This window comes from Nuphar pumila, chromosome 15 (assembly GCF_984573655.1).
Source record: "Nuphar pumila chromosome 15, dmNupPumi1.hap1.1, whole genome shotgun sequence".
In the NCBI taxonomy this organism is placed as follows: Eukaryota; Viridiplantae; Streptophyta; class Magnoliopsida; order Nymphaeales; family Nymphaeaceae; genus Nuphar; species Nuphar pumila.
The window spans coordinates 10,286,550-10,304,095 of record NC_143263.1 but is presented as its reverse complement, the minus strand read 5'-3'; positions in this window follow the sequence as shown (position 1 = coordinate 10,304,095).

The window sequence follows — 17,546 nt, the reverse complement described above, 5'->3', positions numbered from 1 at the left end:
TCTGCTTAACCCCAGCTTGCCTATAAAAAGAAAACTCAAAGGCAGCTCATTTGATTTAACTTTGTTTTGGCAAGATACTGAGTTTTCTCATAATACTCAATCCATGTCTTAATTTAGCGTGCTCTCACAGGATCATCCAGTTGGTTAAGGTACGCATTGAGATGTCCAGAGGTCCCTCATGTGCATCATGAGTTTGGCTTCCCCTGAAATCATACCAGCAACAAGTAGGGCTGATAAATGAACCGAATAGGCTCGGCTCATTTACCATTAGACCCAGAGCTCGTGTCTAAGCGAGCCGAACCCGAGCTGGCTCGTCCAAAAAGAAATGCCACATTTAGTGTGGCTGTCAACATGGGATTCAAACTTCAGACTCCACCACGGAGGTAAGGACTAACCACCCATCCAAAAGCACCTTGGTTGACATATATATATATATATATATATATATATATATATATATATATATATATATATATATATATATATATATATATATATATATATATATATATATATATATATATATATATAAAAGCTAGGATTCTAAACTAGGGTGGGCATGAATGCAAAGTAAAAAAGAAAAATGATTACTAATAAACTATACTAATTCACAATATTAAAAAAACAAATCAAATCTTTAATCCTACAAGCTCCATAAATTATGTATTTATGCTAACTAATAAAAAAACCTAATATTCTGACCAAAATCAAATTAAGTAATATTCATGGATTTATGCCTAATGGTAATTAGAAAAAACACAAAAAAAAAACTAAAACAGCAACTAAACATTTATGTCATTCTAAAAAAAAAACAAATCAAAATCCTGATTCATACAAACATTATAGATTATGCATTTATGTTAATCGATAAAAAAAAACCTAATATTCTAACAAAAATCAAATCACACAATATTCGTAGATTCATGCCAAATAGTACTTTAAAAAATACAAAAAATACTGAAAACCATAATTAAATATTTATGTAATTCTAGAAAATCAAATGAAAACCCTAATTTCTACAAACATCATAATTATGCATTTAGGCTAGTTGATAAAAAAATCTTGTAATATTTTAACTGAGATAAAATCATGCAATATGCATGGATTCATGCCTAAAAAAACATCGAAAAACCCTAAATCCAAGAAACATAAAAATTTATGCATTTTTGTTAATTAATAAAAACATTTAATATTGATTAATTAAAAAACACAAAACAAACCTTAGAACTATAAATTAACCATTTATGTCATTCTAAAAACAACACATCCAAACCCTAAATCCTAACAAACACCATTCATAAATATGCTAATTAAAACAAAACAAAACTCCAAATTAAATATTTATGTCATTTGACAAACCAAAAAAAAACTTAAATCCTAACAAAAATCATATAGTGAGGGGTTTGATAATGAAACCTAAGCATTCATTAATGGAATCATAATTAATGATAATTGAAAAGAAAATAGCATAAAAAGACCCTAAAACCCTAATTACATGCATATTCATGTCATTTGGAAAACCCCAAATCAATACCTAAACTCATAAATAAAATCATAGATTTAAGCTAATTGAAAAAATCCCTAATATTATAACCAAAATCAAGCATTCATTACTTATGCCTAATGCTAATTGAAAAAAAAAACTCAAAAACATAACTAAATATTCGTAGTATTTTCAATAAAAAACTACATAAAAAACATAAACCCTAACAATACATTATGCTAATTGAAAAAAAAAACAAAATCCTGAAATTAAACCCTATCAAGCCTTTTGAAAAAAAAAGGCTTGAAAAGAAGAAGAAGAAGAAGGAGACTCAGCGTCTCAACCACCAAGGATAGGGCCATGGGCCAGAAAGGCCGCCAGATGGATAGAACCAATCCGGCAAAGTTGAGAGAGAGAGAGAGGCGAGTCGGGGTCGAGGATGTGGAAGGGGAAGGGCATGGGTCGGGTCTAAGTGTGCCCACCCTGACCCGATCTTACATAGAGTCAGGGTGGGCATGCCCCACCCTAGCCCCAATGTGCACACCTGCTATCCACCCAAATGAGTGAGGGTGGGCACATGCCCACCCTGGCCCCAATGTGGCTCCGCCCTTATATATATATATATATATATATACACCAAGATGAACACCTATTGTTCATACTCAACTTATTTAAATTACACAAGCTGCGAGCAGCTCTTCTTGCCCCAGCTCATTTGACGAACATGAACAAGCTTCAGGCAAGCCGAACCTAACCGAGCTGAGCTGCGAGCTGCTCAGTTTGTTTCCCAGCCCCATTGACAAATATGGAGCAGCACTTTGGGCCTGGTCGGGTGGGGCTTTATAGGGCTCGATCCTAGTGGATTTTTCATCATTAGAAGAAAAAACAACTCTTTATACGTTTTTTGATAGTCTAGCTGTGGTTAGGCAGACCCTACCACTGATACAACGGTAGCATTGGGATTCAAACTTGCAAAGCCTCAACACAAGGTGACATGCACTAGCTGCTCCTACCAGACAAGCGGAGAACACACCAAATACTATCGACTTATAACAAAAACAACTGTAGAATTTTTCTATATACAGATACACATATGCAGGGGAAATAATGGTCACTGGACTATTACCACAAAGTTCCTCTCAGTGCATGAATAGAACAAGTCTATCATGGTGGCACAACGACGAAAGGAGCAGTGTCAAAAGTGCAAGTGTATGTGTGAAGTGATGCAAATGTGTGACGTTCTGCAACTTGGTTGATTAATTGATAAGGACATATGGTTTAGCCTTTCTCTGCAAAGAAAACAAGCAAGAAAATGGACAAACCAAGTGAAGTGTGACGTTTGAATGTCACTAATGAAGTACCAACAAACTGTTTGATCAATCTTTCAACGTTAAGTTGTGTCCTTGGCTTTAAATTTTGAACCACAGAGTGTGGCCAAAAGGTGTGCAGCAAGAGGTCAAATAGTTGTTAGAGACTCTACGAAGAGAAAGGCTAGTGAAGAAGCCAAGGGCGCTGATCAAAGCCAAATGGAGTCTCGTCAAGGGACCAATTTCTTTTGTTTTTTGAGAGAGAGAGAGAGAGTCAAGGGGTCAATTTCATGGTTGATAATTGAAAGAGATGTACCACCCAGGTGGTAAGCGGGGTCCTGTGCCAAGCTGAAGGCCCAGGTTCAAATCCCTCTGCCACATGGGGCTTAAGAGTTATCTGGTAGGGGTCTGTCTTTAAAAAGAGATGTCACATGATGCCGACTCGACACGGCTATGCGAGGTTATAAGGGTAAATATTTGGTACCAATGAAGGTAGGGAACTGTTGAGGTGAATGTATAAACTCAATCTGACCATAATGTTTTCAACTATATTTTTTTGTTGCAGATCGGACCGTGGATTGTGATTTTCTAGCATAAGAACGTTATTTTTTTTATCCATCAAATTTTGTACATTGGGGCTAGCTATTGATTTTTGAAGCTCTTGGAAAACCTACCAACATGTCCCAATCATGTGATTCAAAAGCCATTTTACTACTAAACAGACCATGTAGATCATAATTGTAGATTCAGACCTAAAAAAACAATAAATAAATAAATAAAGGTAATTTTTACTCAATAATTCCATAACTTCGTTAGTAGTAAATATTTAACGACATAGTTTTTATTTTTAATTGATAAAAGGTATTTTATTTAATATATAGTAATGTATTTATTTTTGAAAAATATTAATATTATTATTGTTATTACAATAATATTATACTTTGTCATAGCATGTCAGGTGGCATGTTCACGTGTCGTGTTCCTAGGCATGAGGCCCTATGCCGCATGTTCCTGTGACAGAGATTGAAATAGAAAACCTATAACAGATTCTTCCATCGTCTCTTAGACCAGTAAGTGTATATATATATGTGTGTGTGAAAATGGGTCCATGCTAAACAAATTTGATGCTAAACCGCATGCTAAAGGGGTTTTTAAGGCTTCTCCTGTGCTTTTTATGTGGTTCCGGACCCCATAAATGTGTTGGGCATGGTCGATTTACTAAGAATCTACAGCTGGATCATGTGTTTTCGATGAAAAAATAATGTTTAGAGCCTCAAAATTTTACAAAGATTTTGGACCGTTGATTTTTTGAACTTTATAAAAACCCACAAATGTGTTGGAATCAAACTCTTCAGGAGCTGATCCCTCTAAAATCAAGTACATAGATCACATCTGTACTGTCAGAATTTAAAAATAAAATGAAAAAGGCCAAAAAATCTATTTAGCTAGCATGGACCCATTACTCTCTCTCTCTCTCTCTCTCTCTCTATATATATATATATATATATATATATATATATATATATGTGTGTGTGTGTGTGTGTGCACGCGCGCGCGCAAGCATGTAAAAGCCCATTACAAGTGCAGTTATGGACTCGAGCAGCAAACTCGGCCTCCCTTCTAAGCCACTGTTTTTTTTTTTTTCTTTGAACTTACGTGCAAGCATGTAAAAGCCCATTATGACTAATCCAATAGAGGTGCTAACAACACATTCGTTTTTTAAAGTATAAACAACAAAGAAAGCAAGCAAAAAAAGTTAAGGAGCAAAGCAATCGAGCAAAAGAAAGCAAGAAAGGTAATCGTTGTTTGCTGGTTTTGCCTGCCGGACTTATGTTCCCTCTCCTCACAGCATAAAATTTCGTGGGCTTACCCCTTACCCCAAGGGGTTCCAAGCTACTGTTTGAATTCTGCAAAAAGTTATATTTTTGTTTAAAATTAATGCACTTAATGTGACGAATAAATCATGAAGTTTCAACTGAGATGTCTTTTTCAATAATTATATCCAAGCACTTAAATTTGTCTGATTGATTGATTACGATTGTTTTAAACAATATAGTCTTCTGTTAGTTTAAGCTTATCTCCCCATTGAAATATCACATTTACCTGTTTTAAATTAAGTATGTTGATAAGGTCATGTTTACTATTTTGATAATATAATTGCACATAGATTGGGAGCTACATTTGATTCTTCCTCTCAGCTGGTTTTCATGCCCCTCGAATTTGACTTAACGAGAGAGGCTAAATTTTTCATAATATGCTTTCACATCTTCCCAAAAGAATCTACTTTTAATCCACCTTATGTGACCGCGAAGTCATGTTAGATTAATATTACCGCCTAGTGTCATATACCAGCTTCTTACAATGCAATAAATACTTTTTCGCTATAGAAAATTAAGACTTGCTTGACAATTGATTGTCCATAGAACAACAGTCTTCATGTTGAAATTTTATTTTTTGTGGGCATCATACATGGTAACACCGTCATCACACAGTACTTTTAGTTCATCAATCAATGACCTTAAATATACATCAAGATTTTGGCCAAGTAAGGTCGGACCAGGGATCAACAGATACAAGAAAAGATTTGGACGTTTCATACACAAGCTTAGTGGAAGGTTGTATGGAGTTACAAATACTGTCCAGCATGAGTATGGAGTTGATTTACCCCCAAATGGATTAAATTCATCTGTACATAGACCGAGTCTAACATTTTGCACTTCCATTGCGAAGTTCTGATGAGTACGATCAAAGTGCTCCCAAGCTTCAACGTCAACAAGATGCGTGATCTTGTTTTCATCGTGTCGAACTTTATTTGCATGTCATTTCATGTTTTTAGCTGTCCTTGAAAACATATACAATCGCTGCAATCTAGGGGTGATAGGAAAGTAGCAGAGCAACTTGTATGAAATTTCATTTGATCTCGTGCTACCATTGCCTCTTGTCTTTGGCTTGAACCGAGGATGCCCACATGACGGGCATGATATGTTGTTTTCATGCTCCTTGAAATACAACATGCAGTGATTTGGACAAGCATCAATCTTTTTGTAACACATACCTAGAGCGTTGATCATAACTTTCGCACGATAGAAATTTTGTGGCAATTTCTCATCTTTGGGCAACATACTCTTCACAATCATGCACAAACGATCAAAACATGATTGACTCAAATTATACTCGGACTTCAAATTCATTAGTTGAAGAACTGCAGACAAGATAATGTGACTCTCGCAACCGTTCCAAAGTGGCTCATCAGCATCTTTAAGTAAATCATAAAATCTACTAGCTGCATCGTTTGGTGATTCTTCATCTACGGCAGTTCTTACATCACTAGAACTCATAGCAGAACCCAGTTCTGTTCCTACAGCATCAAATATCAAATCCGTATATGGATTATCGTGCAACACATTTACCCATACATCAAAATCGTTTCTAAATTCTTCTCCATGAAACATCCAGTTCTAATAATCACTCACAAAACCCTTCCTGTATAGGTGATGTCTAACGCTATGAGGTTTTACAAATCGATTATTCTTACAAATCTTGCAGGGACACCTAATCTGACCTGTGGGATCCACTGTACTGACACTTGTCATTGTAAATTCAATAAAACTTTCAACACCATCTATATATTCATGCGATAACTCATTGTCCACTATCCTACGGTACATCCATTCACGGTTTGCAGTCATTTTCTTATGATGTTACGAATAATAACATAATGAATTAAAAGAGAATAATCAGAATGCTACGATGAAGAAAATATCAAATTTATCATGCAATATATGATGTCATACAATAACAAGAATTTTGATGCATACATTAATAACTTAATATTTTCATGTGCAAACTATTAATGACACGATACAATCATTTGAAGCATGCTTTCATTATACAATTTCACATAGAAGTCATAATCAAATTGAAAGTAACTATATGCAAGCATAGATACAATTACATCAAACATTGCAATACATCGTAATCATTCATATCAAACAAATGGCAAACATATACCTGCAGCAAACATACATCAATATTTCACTAACTACTACCATGCCTAGCATGGACTCCGTACTCCAAAAATAAGAACACTTTCATATTCATACATTAAAATCATGCTCAACATGATCTCTGAACTCCAACAAAGCAACCCTAACTATCAACAACTAAGTGAGTGTGTGAACAATAAAGTGTTACATCTAATAAATTAAATAACATGTAATAAGCTTGCATCACTTACTCACCACGGGTATTTACCCGATTTACATTGTTTTTGCCACTTACTTACCATAGGTGACTGAGCACAAGCTAGTTTCGTTGAGAAATCTGCACAAAAAAACGTTGTTTTAAAATGAAGTCACCAAAAAAAAAAAAAAAACGGTTGTTCCGGCAGGGGGTCGACTCCCCTGTTGTTTCGGCAGGGGGTTGACCCCTTACGGAACATAGGGGGTTAACCCCCTTACGGAACATAGGGGGTTAACTGACCCCCAGCCTGTTCCGGCAGGGGGTCGACCCCCAGCCTTTCCGCCAGTGAGTCGACCCCTTGCCAGAACAGCAGGGGGTCGCCCCCCTGCCTGAGCAAGCAGAGGGTCGACCCTTGTCTGTTCCGGCAAGGGGTCGACCCTCTGTCGGAAAAAGCAAGGGGTCGACCCTCTGCCAGAAAACACGACGGGGGGGGGGGGGGGGGGGGCTCGTTTACCTCTCTCCGAACGGCGGCGAACAGCGGGGACTGTTGACGGTGGGACCGACGAATGGCGGGAGTGAGACTAGCGAACGGCGAACGGTGGGAGTGGGCAAACGGTGGGAGCGGGCGAACGACGGGAGCGAGTGAATGGCCGAAACTGGCGAACGGCGGGAGCGGGAGCAGCGAAAGAAGAAAAGGAAAAGATGTTTGGGATTAGGGTTATTCGAAAATTAACGACGGCTTAGCGACAGATTTAATCCGTCGCTAAGCCGATGTAAATGAAATTTATGAAACTAGCGACAGAACATATTCTGTCGCCCAGTCCGTCGCTACGTAGCGACGAAAGATTTTCCGTCGCAAAGGCCGTCGCCAAATGTTTTGTCAGTCACGACGAAACACTATGTCACAAAATTCGTTGCTACGTAGCGACGAATTTTGCGACGGGAGCTATTCCGTCGCTATTTTCGTAAACTTCATTCATTATAGCGACAGATTTTTTTCGCTCGTTAATCCGTCGCTAAATTTTGTCCCTAACAACGTATTTTCTTATAGTGTACGTGGACAAATAATGAGGGATTGGATAGCGACTTGAGGAGGAGTCGCAAGAAGAGCATCCCTTAGCACAAACTTTGTGTCTCGAAGAAGGTCTTGTATGACTAGTGTAAGGGGACAACATATGTCCTGAGTCATCTAAGCGGATGCCATGAGTTTGACTAATCGAAGAGTTTTAAATTTGATCGAGGAGTTTCTTGTTGAAGAAATCAGGAGAGCGATAATTTAGGCCGTAGAGAGAGTATGTTTGCTACATAAGCGAATAGAAGCAGCTCAGGACTAGTTCAAGAACGAGCAACATCAAAAAATTTGTGAGAGAAAAGCGAGGATGAAGATCTTACGGTTGATCCTACTTCACCTACCTACACTCTTGCTTTACCCCAATATGACTCGAATGCTTCTCTTCTGACCCACCTTCAACCAACGCAAAAGAGTTCAAGAAGATAACCAAGCTTCAGATAGATCGAAGAGTAACATGACGATGAATTTAGATATACTTAGCTTTATTTAGTCTAGTTCGATTATCCATTATTTTGCTTTGTGTTCTTCTTGTTTGCTTAGTAATATTTTATTTATGTGTGCTTGGATGAGAAATGAAATAAAATAAGATATTTTGAGTAATTGAGTGGCGTAATCGCTAACATGTGATAGAATTTTATACGAGTATAAATGAATCAAATAATAAGCCTATTACGTGATTAATTCAATGTAGCACATGGATTGTTTGACTCTATGGCTACACATAGTTTTACTACTTCAACTTTTGGAAAGAGGTTTCTTGTGGCACCTTTTCGAATCCTCGAAACAGTTTTCCCAATTGGGAAACCATTTTTTTTATGCTTATCCCTTCCGGCGACTTTGTTGGAGGGGGGTTTTACAGAATCGTGGTGATAATTGTGTAGAGAAGGAAGGATCTAGAGCCTTGGGAGATAAGAGTTATGGTTTTCTTAAGATTTCAAAGTTGGTCAATTATAAATAGGGAAAATAACCATACTGCACATAAAAAAATGTCATGTTTTTAGAAATATCTTATAATTTTTTAAATTTGTCTGATATCCCAATTCATAAATGTTCAACTTTAAAAGGATGATTTCACCCTTCACACAAGCGAATCTCTTGAAGTTTACGTGATATATCCGTACACTATCTAAGGATCACAAACTCTCATTAAAATATAGATTTGCATGATTTTTTTTGTGGGCTTGAAGAAGTTCATACAACTATATCTACAAATTTTTTATAACTAAAACCTTTCAAAATTTCGCAAATGTTTCACTAAATTCGCATATATAATATGAAGTTTGCATAACAATATATGTGAACTTTCTGTAACTAAAACTTCTCGAAACTTTGCAAAGTAACTTTGTATATATGGTATGAAGTTTACATAATCAAATATGTGAACTTTCTGTAACTGAAACTATCGAAACGTCACAATATTCTTTTACATTTACATATATAGTATGAAGTTTACATAGAATCGTGCAATTATCTTTAAGTAACTGATCATCAAGGAGATTCACAAATATAGGGTGATCTCTGTATATGACATGATGTGAAGTTCGCACTCTTAAATGACTATCACAAATTAGGTACTAACTTTACAACTAAGGTTATTGTGAATATGTTTTTTGTATACAAAATTTTTGACATATTTGCAAATTTTTAGAAATATTGTAAATACTGGGATGAATAAAATGTGATTTTTTTTTGTAAAGTTTTATACGATCATTAAATGCGACCTTTTGATTTTTTAAAAAATGATTGTCTGCAACTCGGTGTTATTTTTACATAAATTAAGGTTTTTTTATGGTCTCCAACCAGTGGTCCTCAACATGCTTCCCCTTGATTACAATTTTTGACCACTATTACCGGTGACTTTTTTGACAAGTTATCGATGATAGTTCATCGTCGAGCTTTTTAGAATCATCGACAGTGAGTTTTTTCGGTAAGCACATGTTTAATGGATGAAGTAGTTATTTTTTTAAAACGACTTAAATCAGTTATTTTTTTAAAACATTGGCATGAGTTAGTTATTTTGTAAAAGAACTACATGGTTTTCAAGTTATCTTTTCATGTTTACTAGCCTATTACGTTTTTCATTGATGAAATCATTTGTGTGTGAGTGTTCATTTGTCTAACTAGTTTCTTAACGATTTGTATGCCTCTTCCCTCCAGTTTGGTTGTTTATATGTTGTATATCATGTATTATAAATATGAATAAGGAACATTATTTGTTTGTTTATTTTTTTAGTGATTTGAGTTTCTGATAGGCTATTTTATTTTCTTGCAAGTTTGGATGGATATGGGAGCACATATTCATTGGAAGGCTCCTAAAATGTGACTATCTTTTTTAATTTTCACGTACTACAATATAAAGTTCATTATGCAATGAAGATGAGGGGAATGATAGAAGAGTATTGAGTCCTCACATGAGAAGAGTCCATTTCGCTGCATCATTGCCCTGACTGACTAGCGCACATATAATTATTCTTGAAATATTTTTTTATGTTTTTATAAATAATGTGATATATGATTAACCATGAATGAAACTCCATTTTGTAGGCAAAGTGGTTCTCCTATGAAGATGTGAAGGAGAAGGAAAACTAGGACGTGGTTATGCAAGTGAAAGGACATCACTTTGAGAGACATTTAGTTATACAATATGAATAAAGTTAAGCGTTAAATGGCCAGTCGTGTGATCCGATAGTTTGGCTTTTTTCATCAACCACCATGTCGTCCTCACCCAGTTAGTAGAACTATGTCGATGACAATAAAGGATTAGACAAAATAACCCCATGATATTTCTCTTTGAACTTGAAGACTAGCATAACAACGACAAAGACATTTGTTTGTCATTCATAGTATGTGCCTACGATGACGATGATGTAGTTGTTAACATCCTACAGCTTGCAAGTAGTCTCTTCGCAAAGAGGGACATTAAAGCGGAGGAGGAACTTAGGACAAGAAGTCTGAAGTACAAAAAGACTGCAAGTGGAGCAAAAGGTGAATTGGCTCTTGCATTGACTGAAAATTGTATGATGAAGGAATTGCATCAAGCAAAGGAGTCCATTATATGGACTTAAGTTGACCTTATTGCCAACAATAATAAGGTCATCGAAGAGCTACAAGCGGGTCTGATGCAACCACATCATTGACTCTCTTTTTTTATAAATCATTTTAATTAAGTAAACAATATTTTGTAAATAATTATAAATGCAATTGTAATTGAACCTTTGTTTAATACAATTTAACTAGTTTGAATTGTATATACCTAGTTTGAATGCAATAGATTAACTTTGAATTGTAAATGATTGTATATACTTTTATGAATTGTATTACACGGGTGAATTTGAATATTATATGTTACAGTTTGAATTTTGAATTGCATATTTGTTGTAACTATTTTTTAATTTGAATTTTTTTGAATTTGAATTGTGTATCTATTGTAAATCTATGAACTTTTTGTTACTGAAACCTAACTTTGCAAATAGTCAGCTAAATTCGCATATACCATATGAAGTTCGCATAACAAGATCTGTGAACTTTCTGTGAACGAAACTTCTTGAAATTTTATAAATATTCTACTAAATTTGCATAATAGTATGAAGTTTGCATAAACAAATTTGTGAACTTTTTGTTACTGTAACCTCTCAAAATTTCACAAATATTTTACTAAATTTTCAAAATAGTATGAAGTTCGCATAAATAAATATACAAATTTTTTGTTACTTTAACATCTCAAAATTTCACAAATATTTCACTAAATTCGCATAAATAGTATGAAGTTCGCATAAACAAATTTGTGAACTTTTTTTACAACAACCTAACTTCTCAAATGTTTGACTAAATTTATATATACAATATGAAATTCACATAACTAAATCTGCGAATTTCCTGTCACTGAACCTTAATTTCGCAAATATTCCACTAAATTTGTATATATAGTACAAAGCTTGCATAAACAAATTTGTGAACTTCCTGTTAATGTAACCTCTTAAAACTTTTTAAATATTTCACTAAATTTCCATATATGGTACAAAGTTCACATAAACATATCCTTGAACTTCTATTATTGATACCTAACTTTGTAAATAGTTGACTAAATTCGCATATACAGTACGAAGTTCGTATAAATAAATCTGTGAATAGTTTTTATTAGTCAATAAAAAAACAACATAAATACTACTTTTAAGACTCTCAAAGAAATACTAAATGGTCTTAAGAAATTTTGCTCTTGTTGTCATGTCCTAGTTGTAGGATGCTTAAAGTATTTTTATAAATCTTATTATATGCTACATAAGATATTAGATATGTAATACACTCATGTTAGATTCAGATGAGTCCAATAACTTTCAAGATTAACTATAAAAATATAATACCAATCATCACACATACATCTTAAGCATAAATTACAAAGTTCAACAATTTATACCTAACTTTGTTATCTTGTAATGCATAAAATTTAAAACTTTTCTTTTTTAACCATCAACAAAAACTTTTTTAGCTTTTGATCAAAACCTTGGGCGGGTTACATTCTATACAACAATGATTATACTAAATTAAAAATGCGGATAACATGACTTATTCAAAATATTTTGATTTCAAATGAAGAAAGTATTACAAAATTAAAATCATAGAAACATATATCTGAATTCAGTTCTTGGTAAAAAATGATTGGCCTGCATTCGCTCCTCTCAACTACTCACTACCTAAAATGTTTTTATCAGAATAGCCCTAGCATAAATTAAGACCGCAAAAACAATGACAAATCAGATACTTTGATCTTACTACCCTCCATCTCTAGGGTACAACCTCTAAGTTGTGGGTCCATCAGAAGATAGAGGGCAAATCAGGTGGGGTGGCACACTAAAGTGTGCAATGTTATTGCAGTTGATCTGCCGTCTCGTGAAAACTGCTTGTCTCCCTAGTTTATTGCTGCAACAACCTATGAAAATTGGCAAAAGGGGAGTTCATAAATCTTGGAAGGACCATACCCCTGACCGGATCCCTTCAAGGGAAATCACATAGTGTAATATATTTCTAATCTAAATGAAAACTTGTAGGAGCCTGCCTAACCCCAGCTTGCCTTTCAAAAACAAAGTGGGTGCATTATGAGAAAAAGAGTAAATGTGTTTGTCATGGTCAGCTTGTTATGAATAACACCTAACCCTAGCTTGCCTTTCAAAAACAAAGTGGGTGCACTGTGAGAAAAAGTGTAAATGTGTTTGTCATGGTCAGCTTGTTATGAATAACACCTTGAATCTTATTGTTTTAGTGCAAAATTATGATCTAATGAATTGAGAAGTTTTGTTATGTCAAAAGTCATTGAATTTTAAATCACGACAAGCAAGCTTACACATCGCAATCACAACAGCCGTACCATGTGTTCAACTAAATATATAAACTTTATGTTTACAGCAGCTATGTGGCAGGCTGCCTATCATTTTTTTAAGGCTTACCGCCTACCCGGCTTTTGAAGGATTTTTCCATGCTTTCCTTAAATCTCATGGGTTCTAAATGCTTGATTTTATATGAATAAACTCTTGGATCATTCTATTTCAACATACAAGTTTTTATAAGGTTTAAAAATCAGTGGTCTAAATTTTTTAAAATTATTCAAAGTTTAAAAAACTATGTTTTTTATCGAAAAAACACGATTCAAGTGTTTTTTTTCTTAGCAAATCGATCATGCCGAATACATTTGCAAGGTCAGATTTACTAAAAACAAATTTAGAACACTTGTTCCTTTATGGTAGGCCAAAAAAGTGATAGGCTCAGCTGCACTTTTAATTTGAAAACAATTCTGAAAACACTCATTCGCTTATGGTAGGCCAAAAAAGCAAATCGACCTTTAATTTTTTTTAAGAATCTTCTGTGGAAAACTTTAAATATTTTAATTTTTTATTTTTTTTTCACATCAGACCCTTCAGATGTGATATACATATGGTAGAAGTCCTTGATGTTGTTTTTTCTATGTATATGTCAGCTTTTTCGTGAGTTGAAAATCAATGGCTTAAAATATACTGAATTTCTAACCCTTAAAAAATTGAATATTTATATTGAAAAATGTGACTCAAAGATCTATTCCTACTATGCTTACTAGTATTTTAATATGCTTAACACATCTATGGGTCAAATTTGGTCAAAACAACCTCCGTCCATGAGTTCCAACTAGGACACACATATCATGATGAAAATATACTAAATGGGGTTTTCAAGCTTTTTATTTTTTATTTTTAAATTTTAACTATGCATATGTAAACTATGTGCTTAATTATTTTAATAGGTTTTGTGTTCTCTCTGAAATTTAATAGGGTACAAAATGACATCTACACTAAAAAATTTGATTTAAGAATCTATTTCTAGGTTTTCAACGGGGAACATCACGTGTGGTCAAATTTATTAAAAAGCATATATAAATACAATTTTTTTGAAGTGTGGACAGGTCAGTGGACCGTTTTGTTGGAGGACCATATATATATATATATATATAATCACTAGAATATGAGAACTTATTTTCATGGATTTTTTGTTCTTTTCTCTTGAATCTAAGAAGATGCGATCTACATGCTTGGTTTTATAAGAACTCACTCTTGAATCATCAGATTTTGATGCATAAACTTAATTTTTTTAAGGTTTTAAAATCAATGACTCATAATCTTCATAAATATTCAAGCATTCAAAAATAACATTTTTTCATCAAAAATACATGATTCAATGGTTGATTCCTAGCAAATTCACCGTGCCAAGCACATCCACATGATTGGATTTGCTCAAAAAAAGTGTTGAAAATACCCATATTTCTAGTTCTCATATTTCAATTGTCATATTCCTCTCTCTCTCTCTATATATATATATATATATATATATATATATATATGAGTGAACATGAGAACTAAAAATATGAGCATTTTCAACACATGTTTGCCCAGTTTACATATTTTAGTTATCTTTTATATATATATATATATATATATATATATAGAGAGAGAGAGAAGGGTAATATATCATTATAAATGTTTGTAGTTTACTGATGGAGCGTAAATAGGACGTTAGTTAACCTGCCCAACCCGGTCGAGCGTGCATCGTAAGAGAAAGGTATCACACCGCTTGGGACCATGCGATCAATGAGAGTTCTCTTGTGGTGATCTAATCAATCACGTCCTTCTCTCTTCGTGGTCCCAAATTAAACTTAGTAGACAAGGCACACCAGCTGTCAGCTGTTTGCTTTCATGTTTGCCCCTCAGATCCAGTGTTGTCAGTATCGGTGCGTACCGGCTTATTGCCAGAAAATCCATAGATAATGACCTGAAACAGTTTTTTTAATAAAATGTAAATATTAGCTTAAATTTATTTTAATTGCTTTAACACGTGTCACTTTTTGATTGACATCTAATATTTTTTTTTATTATTTGGCCGATTCAAAACGATTCACTTGAGAATCAGTATCGGACGATTCACCTGAATCTCTGGCCAAACTATACAGGTCCGATTCCGATACTGACAGCATTGTTCAGATTTCGTTCATTGTTTGCGTTAACATGATATCACAAGTGCCCATGTTTTATTCCTAAAAGTGCGTGCACAAAAATCCAAGAAACCTCAATCTACGGATCTCATCATTTGACATTTCATCCTACATTCATTTGCCCTCCGATCAACGGTTAGAATTGCTTCGATGTGGACTCTACTATCTAGATGCTTGGACGGCTAAGATTTACATAGGATGGAACACATCCTATGTCAAAGGATGTGATCTTTTTGCAGGATTTTTGTAACTAAAAACATTTAAGACGCTGAAATCATTATGTTAGAGAGCACCAACTACTTAAAAAGCACAGGAATTAAGACCGCAAAAACAATGGCAAATCGGGTGCTTTGAGTGTGCAGCTGCATCTGACTGCCCTCCATCTCTAGGGTACAACCCTCCATCTCTAGGGTACAACCTCTAAGCTGTGGGTCCAACAGAAGAGGGCAGATCAGGTAGGGGTGGCACACTAAAGTGTGCAATGTTATTGCACCTGATCTGCCGTCCCGTGAAAACTGCCTGTCTCCCTAGTTTATTGCTGCAAACCCCCTACGCTTCTCTTATCATGGATTACGTGCAATGTGATTGCATTAAAGAATGTGCTGTCCTTGTCCTTTGAATGAAATGTGCTCCCCATACAATTCAAGCATCCAGCTCTTTCATATTCACAATGGATTTGGTGTACAAACCATCATCCAAGAGCAGCGTTAACTCTTCTTTTAGCCTGTGAAGGAAAACCCCTATATCAAGATCGGCTGCAACAACTGGAATACTCTTTAGCCAATGGCATTCAGGAAGAGTTGGCCCCTCACTTGTTCATTTCTTGCTCTGTTGCTCAAAAATCTTGGTCTCTAATATGCAGGACGTTTGGAATTTGGTGCGTACAGTAATGTGAAAACCTTCATCTCCCAAGGGCTGCTACATTCCAGTCTCTATGAACTTTTTAGCTTAAGCTTGGTGAAGGAGAAGGGAGAGATGGTAGAAGGAAGAAAACAAAAGAGAGAATGGGGGGCATTCAGGAGGTTTCCTCCATAAAAGATGAAAAGAGAGGAAAAGAAGAAAAGGGTCCTTTTTTTTAGGAGAGTTGGTTTCCTAACCCACCTCCTTCTCTCTAATGTGGGCCCTACTAAGGATGCATCAAAGGGGGGTTTCCCTTTTTTGTGGAGAGGTTATTTAGAGAGGGTGGTGTATGTTCACCCCCGATGATTCACTGAATCCCACGTCTGTGTTCGAGGCTTTGAATGAGCACCGCGTATATAAGCACATGGGGCTCGTATTCCCGTGTATGTTGACATAACTTTGCATCGGACTCTGGTGTTGTTGCAAAGACTTAAGTACCCTTTCTTGCTATTCTTTTCATAAAGTGATGGTTTGAGAAAATGACAAAAATGGCCTTCATTCAAAAAAGAAAAAAACAAACAGTTCAGAAAAAGGACAAACATGTCCTCCATCCAGAAAGTCAAGGATGATGTTGACTCTTCAAAGTCTTCTTCTTCTTTCTCCGTTCAAAAAAAGGACAAACATGTCCTCCATCCAGAAAGTCAAAGATGATGTTGACTCTTCAAAGTCTTCTTCTTCTTTCTCCGTAAAACACTGTAAAAACCCCCTCTCTCTCTCTCTAGAGAAGAAATCAAGGGAGGCAAAGAGTTCTCCCTAGAGAAGGCCATGAGCATCAACCCTCTCACTCACTCTCTCTTCTCTCTCTACTTTTGTGCACATCCAACAGACGATCCTACATTGCTCCATCGCCATCTTCTTCTTCTTCCTTCTCCGTAAAACACTGTAAAACCCCCTCTCTCTCTCTTGAGAAGAAATCAAGGGAGGTAAAGAGTTCTCCCTTGAGAAAGCCATGAACATCAACCCTCTCACTCTCTCTCTCTCTTCTCTCTCTACTTTTGTGCCTGATTTAGAGTTTTTGCCCTTACAGGAGGGGGGTTCGGAAGCATGAGAAAATGTTTTTTGGGCCTTCCAATAACGATTTGTAGTATTATC